Raw genomic sequence first — 13,272 nt, 5'->3', positions numbered from 1 at the left:
AGTTCATTCAGCTTTTTAAAAAACAACAAAATAACACAAAATCAATAAAATAATATTCTGATTGAAGATATCATGTTTCTTATGAAAAACATATTTGATTAGAAAGTGACAAAAGGCTAGCTGAGAAATCAGAACTGGCTACATAGTGTCTGAGATATTTCCAGTTAAAGTACGGCATGAATAAGTATGTAGACAAAAAAAGCCAGACAGGTATTAGGAAATCAACAGTATGTTCAAGTAGAATTCTTAGGGAAACTGAAGAAAAAACAAAGCCCACACACAACATGACAAGATTTACATGGCCAAGAGTAGGGTTACTCTGGGATCTGGCCCAAATATCGGACTCCATTTCACAGACTGGCAGAGCCAACAAGAGTCTGGCAAAAAAGTAATTTTTTGCTTTGTTATGCTTAATTTGTGAGTAATCCAGAAGCTGGATTTAGTACTTCACATGGGATGAAATTTTTGAAAGATTAGCTTCCATCTTTCCAACTTATCTCCATTCAAATAACAGCTAATAGGCAAGAATTTGTCTTTCCCAATGACAAAACCAATTCTGCCGTGAAATTTGAAGCCACTTAACTTAGCCACTCACTGTAAATAAATGTTTTCATTAAACAAAAGAAATTTTCCTATAACAAGAATTTCAGTTTTTCCCACTGAGATACTCTGAAATACTTACCTTGAAATTTTTATGCACAAGTATATGTACAGTGCATTATATATTTTAAAGCTCACGGAGTCCAGGCTTCAAATACTAATGTGCCAAACAATAACTCATGACAGAGGTATTCAGCTGGTGATCTCCCTGGTATGTATTGGAGAACAAGTATGGTTTTCAGCTGTCAAATTGTATAAATATGACTTTAAGGAAATATCATAATGTGTTTTCTGTAATTTTACCAAAGTTTACCCTCAAGCCATATGTAACTGGATAAAATCTGCTGTGTCAGACAGCTTTGACCATACCAATTTGGCCTGCACTACTAGCATTAATATTATCATAAGACAATCAGTATGTCTGCCAGTTATTGTTGGTGTTACATATCATCTGAACCTCATTCCTGCCTAACAGAAAAGTAACTGGATTTAAGTGAAAGATAAACAAACTAAACATTATTGAATAGGATATAAACCCAATAAAATATTAAAGCCTCTTAATAAACTGAATTAAAAAGGCCAGTATTTGATAGGCCTAATAAGAACTGGGAAAACTGACTAAACTCTTCCCGTGTTGACACAGGAGGAGCCAAACTGCTTACATTTGCACACCATTCTTTTTGGCCCCAACTAAAATGAAATTTATTAATCATTTAAAAGAAATGGGATTTCGGCAAAACTTAATTTTCCCCTTCAGTCACCTATAATTTTATAGGACTTTAGATAATAACTTCCCTAATATATTATAACTATAGCAACCTTACAGGATGCTAAAGAAAGGCTATTTGTTTACAGTGTATGGAGTGATGCCAGATTTGACTGGTCTGGAGGAAAGCTTTCCCAAACTTTTGATCCAAAAGCTCTGCTTTCCAGAATGTTAAGACCCATGCTAAAAATGGAAACTGGTGTACAGAGTCTGTTCATCCCATTGTTACAATTATACAACAGAACAAGAAAAAGACTGATAAGGGGTGATTAAAATTATGAAATAGCTACTGTATGAATAGCGACTAAAAGGAGTCCAATTCTTCAGCTTTGAAAAGAAACAACTGAAGGTCTGTATAGAGGAGGGATTACAAAATCAAGAAGTATGTGCAAAAGGTGAATATAAATTATTTACTATTTCTTCACACAAGAACTCAGACCATGAAAATAATGATAACATAAGGCATTTTTTACTCTCAACACATAAGTAAATGGTGGCCATGGAGTGCTACGGTATGGGGCTATTAGCCATAAGATGTTTTGGAAGGAAAAATACAAATGTATTTATATTCAAACAGTAGTAAGCCAATTCTTGAAGGATAGATCTGTCAGTGTCTTTTAACACCAGTAGCGTACATGTACAAAATTGTTCAGTGATTGCTAATAGTTGAAAAATCATACCAGATCCTTTGATTTTTTTTTTTTTTTATATATCCTTGTGTGTCTGCTAGTGACCACTGTTGGCAGTGGGATCCTGGGCTGTGCAGACCTTTGGATTGACTCAGAATGGCTGTTATACTGTCAGAGACATGCACTTAACAGGTTTAATTCTCAGGAAATTCCCATCAGTTATGAGTGATTGTTACCTTGTCCCCCTAAAGTGTCCTCTAGTGGAGGTCTTCCTCTTACTCTGCTGGGGCTTCCTTCCTTTTCCCTATTTCTTCACTCTTGCATACACACTGTTTAGCAAACTTTTTAGGAGGATAGAGCAGAAGGAAGGACCCTAATATTTTCATGTTGGATATTGATGTCTGTGTCTACAGACAGTAATTCTTCCTTTGGCATGACTGTTAAAAGGCAAAATTGAATCAGATGATTGAGTCTTACTCTCTTAAAACTCTAAACCTTTTGCTTGAACACGTGTTCTCTTTTTTTTTACAAGAATGAAGGAGTATCCTGCTAAATTAAAAACAAGAAGGTGAAAGATACATATAATATACTGCTTAATTATTTCCCACTGTATAACCTGAAGCCATCAGCATAATATTTCATACATTCATATGAGAGAATGGATGTAAAACTGTATAGCCTCACATAGTATTTCATTCCATGCTGGGAGTGTGTTATCTGTACAATTACAATAGATCACTGTATTAAACTACTGTTTGTGAGAATATTGAAAATGTTTTTAGGAACTATAAATTGCTATTGTTCAGGCTTGATTTTGAATACAAGCTATATCAGTACAAAACTACATGAGGCTGGTGGTATGTCTAAAGGGAAAAAAAAAAAAGGAAGAGCTAATTACACTCACTTTGTAATTTTGATCCTGATTTCTAATGTAAAGGCGGAATTCATTCTGGACCTCCAGGTCACAATACCAGTGAGACAGAAACCTCAAATACTTTTTGTTATATGAACTTCTGTGTTCATCACCTCAATCAAATAAAAACAACAGTTTAATAACAAATTGGTTTGCATCAGATTACTTAATTTTATTTACCTCTTTTCTTCTATTTAGCATAGAAGACAATGGTTCTAAATGCCCACGTGACCATGATAGTTAATGTAGGCAAAACCAAAAGAGTTTTGGCTTTGAAAAAAAGGAATCTGGATCAAATTCAGGTTGCATGTGCTTAACATTCTCCAAAATGTTGCAGATGGGTTGAATGGAAGGCTGAGTTTGATAAATGGTTCCAACTCTGAAGCCACAATGCAATACTAGTAAATTCTTTTGAGATGATTAGACTGGTAGTTTAACATCTATCATTTGAGATAGACTAGCATGATAATAGATACAAATAACTCATCACACATCCCTGCTATTACTCTTCCTGTGATATTGCTGATATTCAATTGCTCATCCCAATGAATTTGATGGAATATTTTTTGATTAAAAGAAGGAAGAATTATTTTTCAGATTATTTTTTAATCTAAGGGAGTAAATATTTAATTCTCTTCTACACTTTAAAGGATGATGTGGTTTCTTATTTATTTATTTATTTGTCTGATTATTGTCTTTATTTATGTCTCAGGTTGTACCCTTATATCTCATGCACAAAACTGGAAGACTTGCATAAAAACTTCCTAACCTGTAAAGAAGTAATGGAAAATGACCTTATATATTCGTTCATTTTTTGGCTCAGCATGAGACATTTTGTTGTGGTAAAACCTATGCAAACCATTTTGGATAGTTTCAGTAACTTCCTTCTCCCCAGAGAAGTTTGGCTCTGCTGCCAGCAACATTGCACGGCTGAAGGGATTGCATCCTCACCCTGTGGGGAGCTCATTGGCTGGTGTAAACAGATGCCCTTCCCTTGGAAGCAGCACTTTTAAGCATGGGACTGTACACACCATGCAGGTGCCGGAGATGTGAAGGAGCCCAAACAGGTTTTTGCTTTCCGTGCTGTTAGTGGAACCTCAGGTCCTGTTCTCATCATCTTTGCTGAATCTCCACTCTCAGGGAAAGATTTATATTCTCTTGACAAGGAAGAGTTAACCAAGGGGGAAAAGGACTTTTACACAGCTCTGTAAAAGTCATGTTTTGCTGGCAAACAGCAGCAAACTTGCTAGGCTTTCTTCATTAGAGCCTTGCCATTTAAGCCATCAGCGTCATTTTGTGAGGACATCAAACATGTGTACACCAGATGCCTGCGGTGCAGAGCAGCACTAAGGACCTGACTCAACTTAACAATAATCTGTGGACAGCGGGTGTGAACCTGAGCTGGGCCAACACCTCATCAGACTGCATGGCTAATTGATTTCAAAATTAGAGTTGGTATTTCTGAACAATAATCTTAAAAGGCAGCAATAAAATACATCAGAATCCTTTGAGCTAGCCAAGCTTTCATCCAAATGGCTTATTACAAAGAGCTGGCACACCTGAACTTTGGCATAGACAAATAAATCCCAAAACAGCAAATGGAAACCACATTTGGCACTGGAGGTTTGTCAAGAGAAGTTTGTAGTTATCAGGAAACAAGATTTTGGATTTTTTTTCCTTAGTGGCAGGAAATCATTCACTGAGTGTATTTTACTTCAACTGCTATGATTTACGCAATGAAAATATAGGTAGTGTTGAGGGGAAAGCTTTTTTTTTTTTTTTTTTTTTTTTTAACATTTCACAATCTTCAGGATCCCAGAAGCTCTAAAAGCACAGCAAGGGTTACAGTTATCCCAACAGTGATAACTTAATTGCATGTGTCGGTCTCCCTCTTTGAACTTTGAACTGCTGGTTTGTGGCATCATGGTCCAAAAGGATTTAGATCTGACTTTTGTGTGGCTACAATAAATTATACCCAAGTATCTGAGCAATGCCTGGAATCTTATCTTAAAGACAGGATGAGGCATCTCACTTAAGGGATGGTATGAATTTGGAATACAAATCTTTCCAGGAACTAGCATTTAAGACCAGGTAGAAAAGCCTGCCTTTTCCTTCACTGTAAGTAGAGTTAAAAGAAACTCTGGAATATGTAAATAGGTTCATTAATTTACTAGTACAATGTGGTCTGGAAAAATGACCATCTCCAAACTACTTACAGATAGAACTAGTAAAGTAATGAAGTAACTTAAATCCATTTGGACTGTCTTGTTATTTCCATTGCCTGTAGATAGCTTTATACATTTGATTTGATGAATAAAGAAGTATGTAATAGACTAGAATCAAGTGCAGCTTTCATCATCGATAGGTGTAAGTGAAATGTTACCCACTGCTTGATTACTAGCTTTGTGTTTAAAATTAGTGGTAAGTTTTACCATTCTGAAAGTCTCCCAGCCTGATTTTGTGATAACAGATATAGTTCTGTTCATGGTCTTGAATTATTCTGATCTGTACTACTTATATTTGTATTGGTATGGTGTTAAGCTTAGCTCAAAAAGTGCATATTTTTGGTATGTATTATACCTTCACAAACAATCCTAAGACTAGTACGACTACAGTTTTCTGCATTACTTTGTCAATGGATATAAGCAGTCTTTTAGATGCACATCTAACGTGCTAAGCTCAGCTTTAGACATTTCAAAATATTTTTTCTTCCTTCATTTTATGTCTAATTACAATTTTCAGACATGGCCTGATTCTCATCCCAATTACAAAGTGATTTTCCAGATGTATCCCTGGATTTTCACTGGATTATTGGTACGAACAAAATTGGTCTGTGATATGGCAACTTTCCGATTATAAAGGGCTCAATTCAGTTACACAAGTTTAAAGCCAACCTAATTCTATTAACTGCCAATCTGTAGTGCAATGAGAGGATAATCAGACCTTGAAGATTCATCTTGCCCTTTTGAAAAATTTTGCTACTCACAATGTTGCATCTCTTGATCTTGCCAATATATTATTGTGTCTCCAATGGACTAGGCATATGAGAGCTCCTACTCATACCTTGTATTTTAGCCATGATTTTTTTGAGACAGTTTATGTTCTTCAGGCACATAGGTTTGAGGTATGTGGAGAAATTCACATTTTGACTCATTAGCTACAAATGTTGTGCTTCTCAGTATTTCAATCAAGTAGAAGATGCTGAAATAATGGAGTATTTTCATAAAATTGTGAGCAGCTCTTGCTGCGATAACTTAGGTTTCTAATATATATGCACACCACTTTAACATTTAATTACTTAGGTGTTGATGCTCATCTCCTTGTTTGTCTTTAAAATAAGGTATAAACTAACCTAAAAGTACAGCACATACACACACAAAAACAAACAAAAAGAGAGAACAGATTCTGGTCTCTCTTATATCTGTTCGGCCTGACTGACTTTAGCAGGTTTTTCATAGGCGCATGCGAGGGCAAATTTGCCTCTAGATTGTTTTGCTTTTCATAATGACACTTTCTTTTGCTCATGTAGTAGAAAATCAAGGACTTGTTTTTATAAAATTGAAGAAGAGAATAGTTTGTAACTTAATTACAGCACATGGCTCTTCATGTTTTCTTACTAACTCTACACATATTCATATGCAAAGCAAAAGGATACATCAAAGTGACACAAACAGCATAACAAAAGCTGTCTACAAAGTCCTGCACCAGCTGGTACTCTTACATGTTTTAGATTAGAGTCCAGAGAGTACTGAGACTAGACCACCACAGAAGAAGCAGCTAGGGGACACGGTGAATGTTCCCATGCACAGTATTATGCAAACACCTGTGTCAAATTAATCTAGGCTTATCCACTGTGAAAATTCACAGAGTTTAATGGCTTTTCTTACCTGTGAAGGGGTGGTCTAATATAGGACTTCTGTACAGAGTCTGATGCAGAGGGGCAGGTTTCATATTTTTGTGTGCTAATGTTAAAAGTCAAAATATATGTTAGTAGATAAACAGGTGGGAGTTACCATTCAGCAGTCAGAAAATATACAAAAGGAGCATGAATTCCTCAGTTTTTATTCATTTTTGAGTATCAAAAGGTGACTCAGAAGCCACTAAATCAGAATTCATAATGAAAATTTTTATGGAGTCCTCTCTGAGGAAAAAAAGAAAGTGGATCCCTGCTGTAATCTGCAGAATAATTTTATTCTAGGGAAAGATAATTATATATGTGTGATATGTCTGTATAGTTAGTTTAAAAGCTTTTTCCCTGTATTATGTTTCTCTCAGATTATTCTGTGCAAAGACAATTCACTATCAGAAGGCTATTTACTCAAAGTTTGGTCACTGTATATCTTCCTTTGTTTTTAAAATATTGAACAGCATTGTGCTGTACTTATGTTTCTTCAACTAGGAAACAGCAGAAAAGAAAGAGAGGTATCACAGACCCACCCATTTTCAAAAAAAAAGCTTGGCTGTATCAAGTAGTTTTAAGAATACATTCCAAATACATCAATAGTCCCATTAGCTGCCATGCATATAAAGAGATAATCAGTGCATTTCCTAGCTCTAATGCTGTAGTTAAAATACTTTGGATTAGGGTTTGTTTGTTTGTTTTATCCTTGCATTAGTCTTTGATAACAATGCCACAAACAAGACTATGCTTGTCTTCTATATGGAGATGGATGAACTGGCTGCCTCCAAAACAAGTCTAGGAATTCTTAGAGATAACATGAGGGAAATCAGAATGTAACTGGAATTTTTACAGGGCTGCTTCTCCAGTGTTAGCATCTCCAAAGGTTATTGGACTTCTAGCTAGATCAGCACCCCGACTTGATGCTTACATTGTTGAAAGACTACTGGGTCCCTCAGTGTTCTCAGCTAGCTTCCCTAGAAATATAAAGAGCCTTAACATGGCATGTCTCGGACCACAGCAATCTTTGCTGTGGGGCAGTACTGCTTCTTTATCTGTAGTGATAAGGCAAAGGTCTTCCTACAGCAACTAGACTGTTGCCTTATCGTTACATGTAACGCAAAAGTCTTGCCAATAATGTTTAATGCCTATTAAATAGTATACTTTATCTTATATTTTCCTACATATTCTCTGTCAGTATATCTTACAAAACGTTTGATTTTGATTTCCAGTTTTAGTAGGCTAACCAGCAGCCTATCAATACAAAAAACTAGAAATGAAGCAGAGGGACAGTGAAAATGAAGCAGTTACAACAAAACAATTCAAATAAACTGTTGATTACATTAGATGGTAGGCAGAAAAAGCCTAAACAAATGTGTTATATTGCAAAAGAATAAAGATTGGAGTATTGTAAATTATTAAAATTTAATATGATTCAAAAAGCAACTTGTATATTTACACCTGTAATTGCATATGGAATATGCATAACTTGGTACATAATAATTAATGCATAATTGCACAGAAATTGATTTCTAAAGGCAGCACTACAGGACAGGCCCTGCCACCATTGCTGCAGTATAGGAAATTCTGAAGAAAGGAGATTTATATGATTCTCAGGAAGGGAAAAAAAGAGGTCTCAGAGTCCTACACCCTGATGAGCACTGCAGACCAATATGAATTCCTTTCACAGTGGCAGTCAGCTGAGGTGATGTTGTTGCCCTTCAGGGGGAGAATGGAAGACCTCTGGAAATGCGTTGCTAAAAACCTCAGCAAGTTGGACTGTAGGATAATTTCTAGGTGGACTGTAGGATAATTTCTAGGTGCTGGCCCCTACAAAGTTACCTGTAACAAACAAACAAACAAACAAACGGAAAAGAAAAAAGATTAAGGAGACTTGACAACAGTTGTGGAGGATATAATTTGTAATATTCAAAGTAAGATTGGAGGGATATGATGTGTGGTTCTACCACATGAACAAAACATTATATTAGACTGGAGTTCCTTTATTTATTTATTTATTTATACTTTTTTCCATATGTTTCTTTGCTTAATTATATGGGAAGTTTCAGAATACATAATACACAAGGCACAGTCTGTTAAAGGCAATGATGATATAATACTAGCTCTTCTAATGTTGCCCCACTGAGTTTGGTTGGCTCTTCTAGCCTTGACTTAGTGCTGATGGGATTCTAAAAGACATCAAGGAAAGTGACAACTGCATCTCTCTGCATCATCTACTACACATAAGTGTCATATATTAGCGTGGTCTGACCTCTCAAAACAATGTAAGCAGCCTTCTGGTATAAAGAAAAACATACACCATACAGAAAGACACTGTATTAACAACAGTGCTAATGAATTTTACTTGGATCGGAAGGTCCAAATAATCAAACTGGGAAGCAGAATTTAGACACTCAAAAAATAATTATGTTCTACCAAACGTTCCCAGCTATGGTATATAATACATCTCCACTGACTGCAAGGAAGCAGTGCTAATTTATGCCAGCTGAGGATGCTGGTGGCAGTGGTGAAATGTGTCTAAGAAAGATAGTATAGTTTGGAAGTGGAGTAATGCAAAAAGAGAGAATAATAAGGACACCAAGTTAATCTGATGTGCAGTATGAGGACAATAACGTCAAGATTAAACAACATGCTGATTAATCTGCCTAATTCTAAGCATATTATTTTCAGAATTGATTTAAATTTTCTAGTTACCACTTTATCTCTCTTGCTCTGGAAATCAATCTATGCCATTTTTCTCATTTTATGGACTCATTTTTTCTTCTTTGCCCAGCATTATCAAACCATGCCACAAATTCAATTAAGCCGTTGTGATGCCAAAACCTGTGGTCCTGGCAAAATGTATCATGCAGCATATCTAGGTAAGTGAATTAAAAAAGCATCTGAGCAGGTATCTGGTGTGTGTCACAGTTCATTCTTCTATAATAAACTATGTTCTCTTTCTCATTCATTTGTCAATCATAGTAACTAAAGATTATTATTTGCTGTATGTACGTGACACCAGCAATTTGCAAAGTCTGTTGGAAAGAAAATCAGGTTAGAATGACAGAGTGAGAAATTAAGCAGAAGTCTGATGTAATTAGCTACAACAATCAGTGCTCTAATTTCTGATTTATTGTTTCCTGTTTTCCTGCTGCTTTCAGTCCATGCATACTGTATGTGCTTCATATAGGTCAAACAATTGCCTTATCAGTCCTGGCAAACCAAGAGGTCAGAGTTAACAATATTTATTTAAACATGCAGGATGCTTCCCACTGCAATTAGGAAATAACTATTACTAATAGGTCTTTGGTGCTATTTCCTCATTTATACAATTTTGTAAAGAGATAGAGGCGATAGGGAATTCAGATTTCAGAGTTCTTCATAAATATTTCTTGCAGATAGATTTACTTAGCTAGTAGCATTTTGCTTTGTCAAACTGGTCATACTGAATTCCATCAAATGACAATCTGACAAGAAGATATTAATGTGAAATGCTTAAATTTGCTTATATCAGTTTAATAATGACAGGCATGTGGCATATTTTGTATTATTTCATGCCAGATCTTAAAAAGAGACTAGCCAAGTATTAGTCCCTCTGAAATCAATAAGAGTTTTGCTCCTGACTGCGGTGGGATTACAACTTGGCCCTATGAATTTGTTCTAGCTGCCATTTTCACACTGTACAGAGTTCAAGGTCTTTGGATGAGCAATCCTTTTTACTAATCCAGGACTGTACATAATTTACTCTTACACAGTTCTTTCAGTTCCAGTAAGAATTTGCATGACTTCTTGTTTTAATTCGAAATCCATAAAGCAAATTGTACATTTCAGAAAGGTACTTACTATGTGTATTCAACTATTCAGGTTACAGCCACATTTTCATAAAAAGTGAAGCTAGAAGAGACCCTCAGAGGTCATATAGTCTGGTCTCCAAACTATTTCTATAAATAAACTATATCTAAAACATTCCTGACAGAAGTTGGCCTAGACTAGTCTTTTAAAACTCCAGAAATGGAGATCCCACAACCTGCTCATGTAATCTACCCTTACAGAGGGATAATAGGAATAAAATTCCAAGGTAAATACCCTTACTGCAAATTAACCTTATTACTTATTTTCCTTCCTATTTGTAGGCATGGAAAGTAATTTAATATCATCTTTGCAGTGACATTTTACATCACTACGTCATGTCTCCTTTCTTTTTTTTTTTTTTTCCCTTCTAAAATAATCCAGTATATCTGTTCCTTGAAATTTGCATTTCATTAACTGCTGATCATTTTCTGGATGATGAGCTTTGATCAATCTTGAGAGGGCAATTGCAAAGCTGGGTGCTTTACAAACAACTCTTATGGTTCTACTTCTCATTAAGATATTTGCTTTATTGAAATGTTAGGATAGTTTTGACTCATGTGATACACTATAACATCCAGATACATTTCTGTAGGATTGCTATCTAAACAAGTCATTTCTCATCCAGTATTTGTGAAGCGGATTGTTCCTGCTTAAATGTTTTATTTGTCTTGATTGAATTGCTTTCTATTTATTATAGCCTATTTCTCCCATTATGTCAAGCTTATTTTGAATTCTAACCTTGTCCTCCAAAATGCTTGTACTCCTCCCAGCTTCATATCACATAAGAATTTAATAAACTTACTGCCTGTTGTACCATCCAGGCCATTAATGAAATGACTACACAGTATCAGACTCAAGACAGATCTCAGTAGAACCCTAGCTGATACCCTACACTGATTTCCAGTGTCTTCTGCAGTCTAGTGTTGGGTAGAAAAGATAATTTCCTTTTTTTTTTTTTTAAAAAAAAAAAAACCTCTTTCTCCAGTGAGGTTATATGCAAGATGCTATTAAATGTTTTAATGAAGTGAAGACACAGCACATCTACTCCTTCTCTATTCTACTTCTGAGGCTTGTTCCCTGTCACAGAAGGGAATTAGCTTGCTTTTTACTAGGTACCTTATTTTTAGACATTACTTTTCACTGATTAATCTTTTAAGTGCTTAAAAATAGATGTCTTCTTTATTTTTCAGTGGTCTGAAGTCAGGCTAGCTCTTCTAGGGTGGTTCCCTGACTCTCCCTTTCTCCTTTTGGGAGTAATCACCACATCTGTCTTTTTTTTTTCTTTTTTCTTTCTTTTTTTTTTTTGGAGCTCCAGAACCTTGATGTCTGCTGATTCTCTAATTTGTAATAATACCAGGATTACTTTGCCACTTCTGTAAATACCCATTGGATTTTATTCAGGCACAAACTACAAGAAGTCCTTTATAACTCAGTGCAGGTTGAGGTTTTACCCTGTTGTTAATGCTAATCACAGAATTTGTGTGATCTCAGGTAAGTATTTTTCATGAGGCATGAATCAAAAGAGTATTGAACCCTTCTTGGCTTTATCTAGTACTATTACTTTTCATCCCTATTGACTATCAGGCTGATTGTTCGTTTAAGTCTTCTCCTACTAATAATATAGATTTACAGAATAACTTCTTATGTTACATTTTTACACTTCATGGGCCTGGTACTGACTGTGTAATGTCTCCACCTTTCTGACTTTTTTTCCTACATCGTGTTATTTTTGCATATTTATCATAAGAAAATATAATTACTTTTTGATTTTCAGATCATTGTAAACATCACAGTTGAGGCATACTTCTTCACTGTCAAAGCTCAGAATTAAAATTGAATGAGAGTTGCTTTCTCAAGTTGCAAACTAAGATTCCTTTGCACCTTCACAATCTCAACTGTTTTCTCCCTCTTGGTAAAAAATAAGAATACATCCTCTTATGTCCTTTCTCTATTTTCCCTTTCACAAACTTATCCCCTGACCAAAAATCTGCACTGTGTTTCTCAAAATGTAGTTACTAGGAGGAGATCTACCTGCCTGGAACCACTGGGTAAGTTTCATTTGTGAAGACAAGTTCTGCAGTTAACTGTGCTGGTCCCAGGGCAGTGCTGGAGAGGAGTCAAGTCTACAGCATGACTACAGCATGCAATATTGGTAGATTTAGGATTCAGGTAATATCAAGGAGCTAATATTCTGCAAGCTTAATTTATATCATGCAACATCTGCTGTCCATAGATGTGAGTTCTTTAGCAAAGGGTAGACCAGAATGGAGGAAAAAGTGATAGAAAGGGAACTATAATGGTGGAATATAAATGTTTAATTGGTAACAGCATGAACTGTTAAAATCATTATCTTCAGGAACTATGAAAGGAAGAATATTTCAGTCAAGGAGTATGTCACAAAAATTTTGACTAGTGCACCTTAGAAATTAAAGTTTTGAAACAAATAAGGGTAATCTATGGATAGATGGAAGATACTGAGAGTCTGAATGCAGAGTACTACTGGTTTATTAATGAAGTCATTTTTTAAACAGCCTTTAAATATTTTCTGTTTTCAGCTCCTTAGCAGTTTTTAGTTTGAAGTCCCACCTTTGGGGGTTTATTGCTCTTTTAC

The sequence above is a fragment of the Anser brachyrhynchus genome, assembly GCF_964034855.1.
Source record: "Anser brachyrhynchus genome assembly, chromosome: 4".
Classification (NCBI taxonomy): Eukaryota; Metazoa; Chordata; class Aves; order Anseriformes; family Anatidae; genus Anser; species Anser brachyrhynchus.
This window is presented reverse-complemented; position numbering follows the sequence as displayed.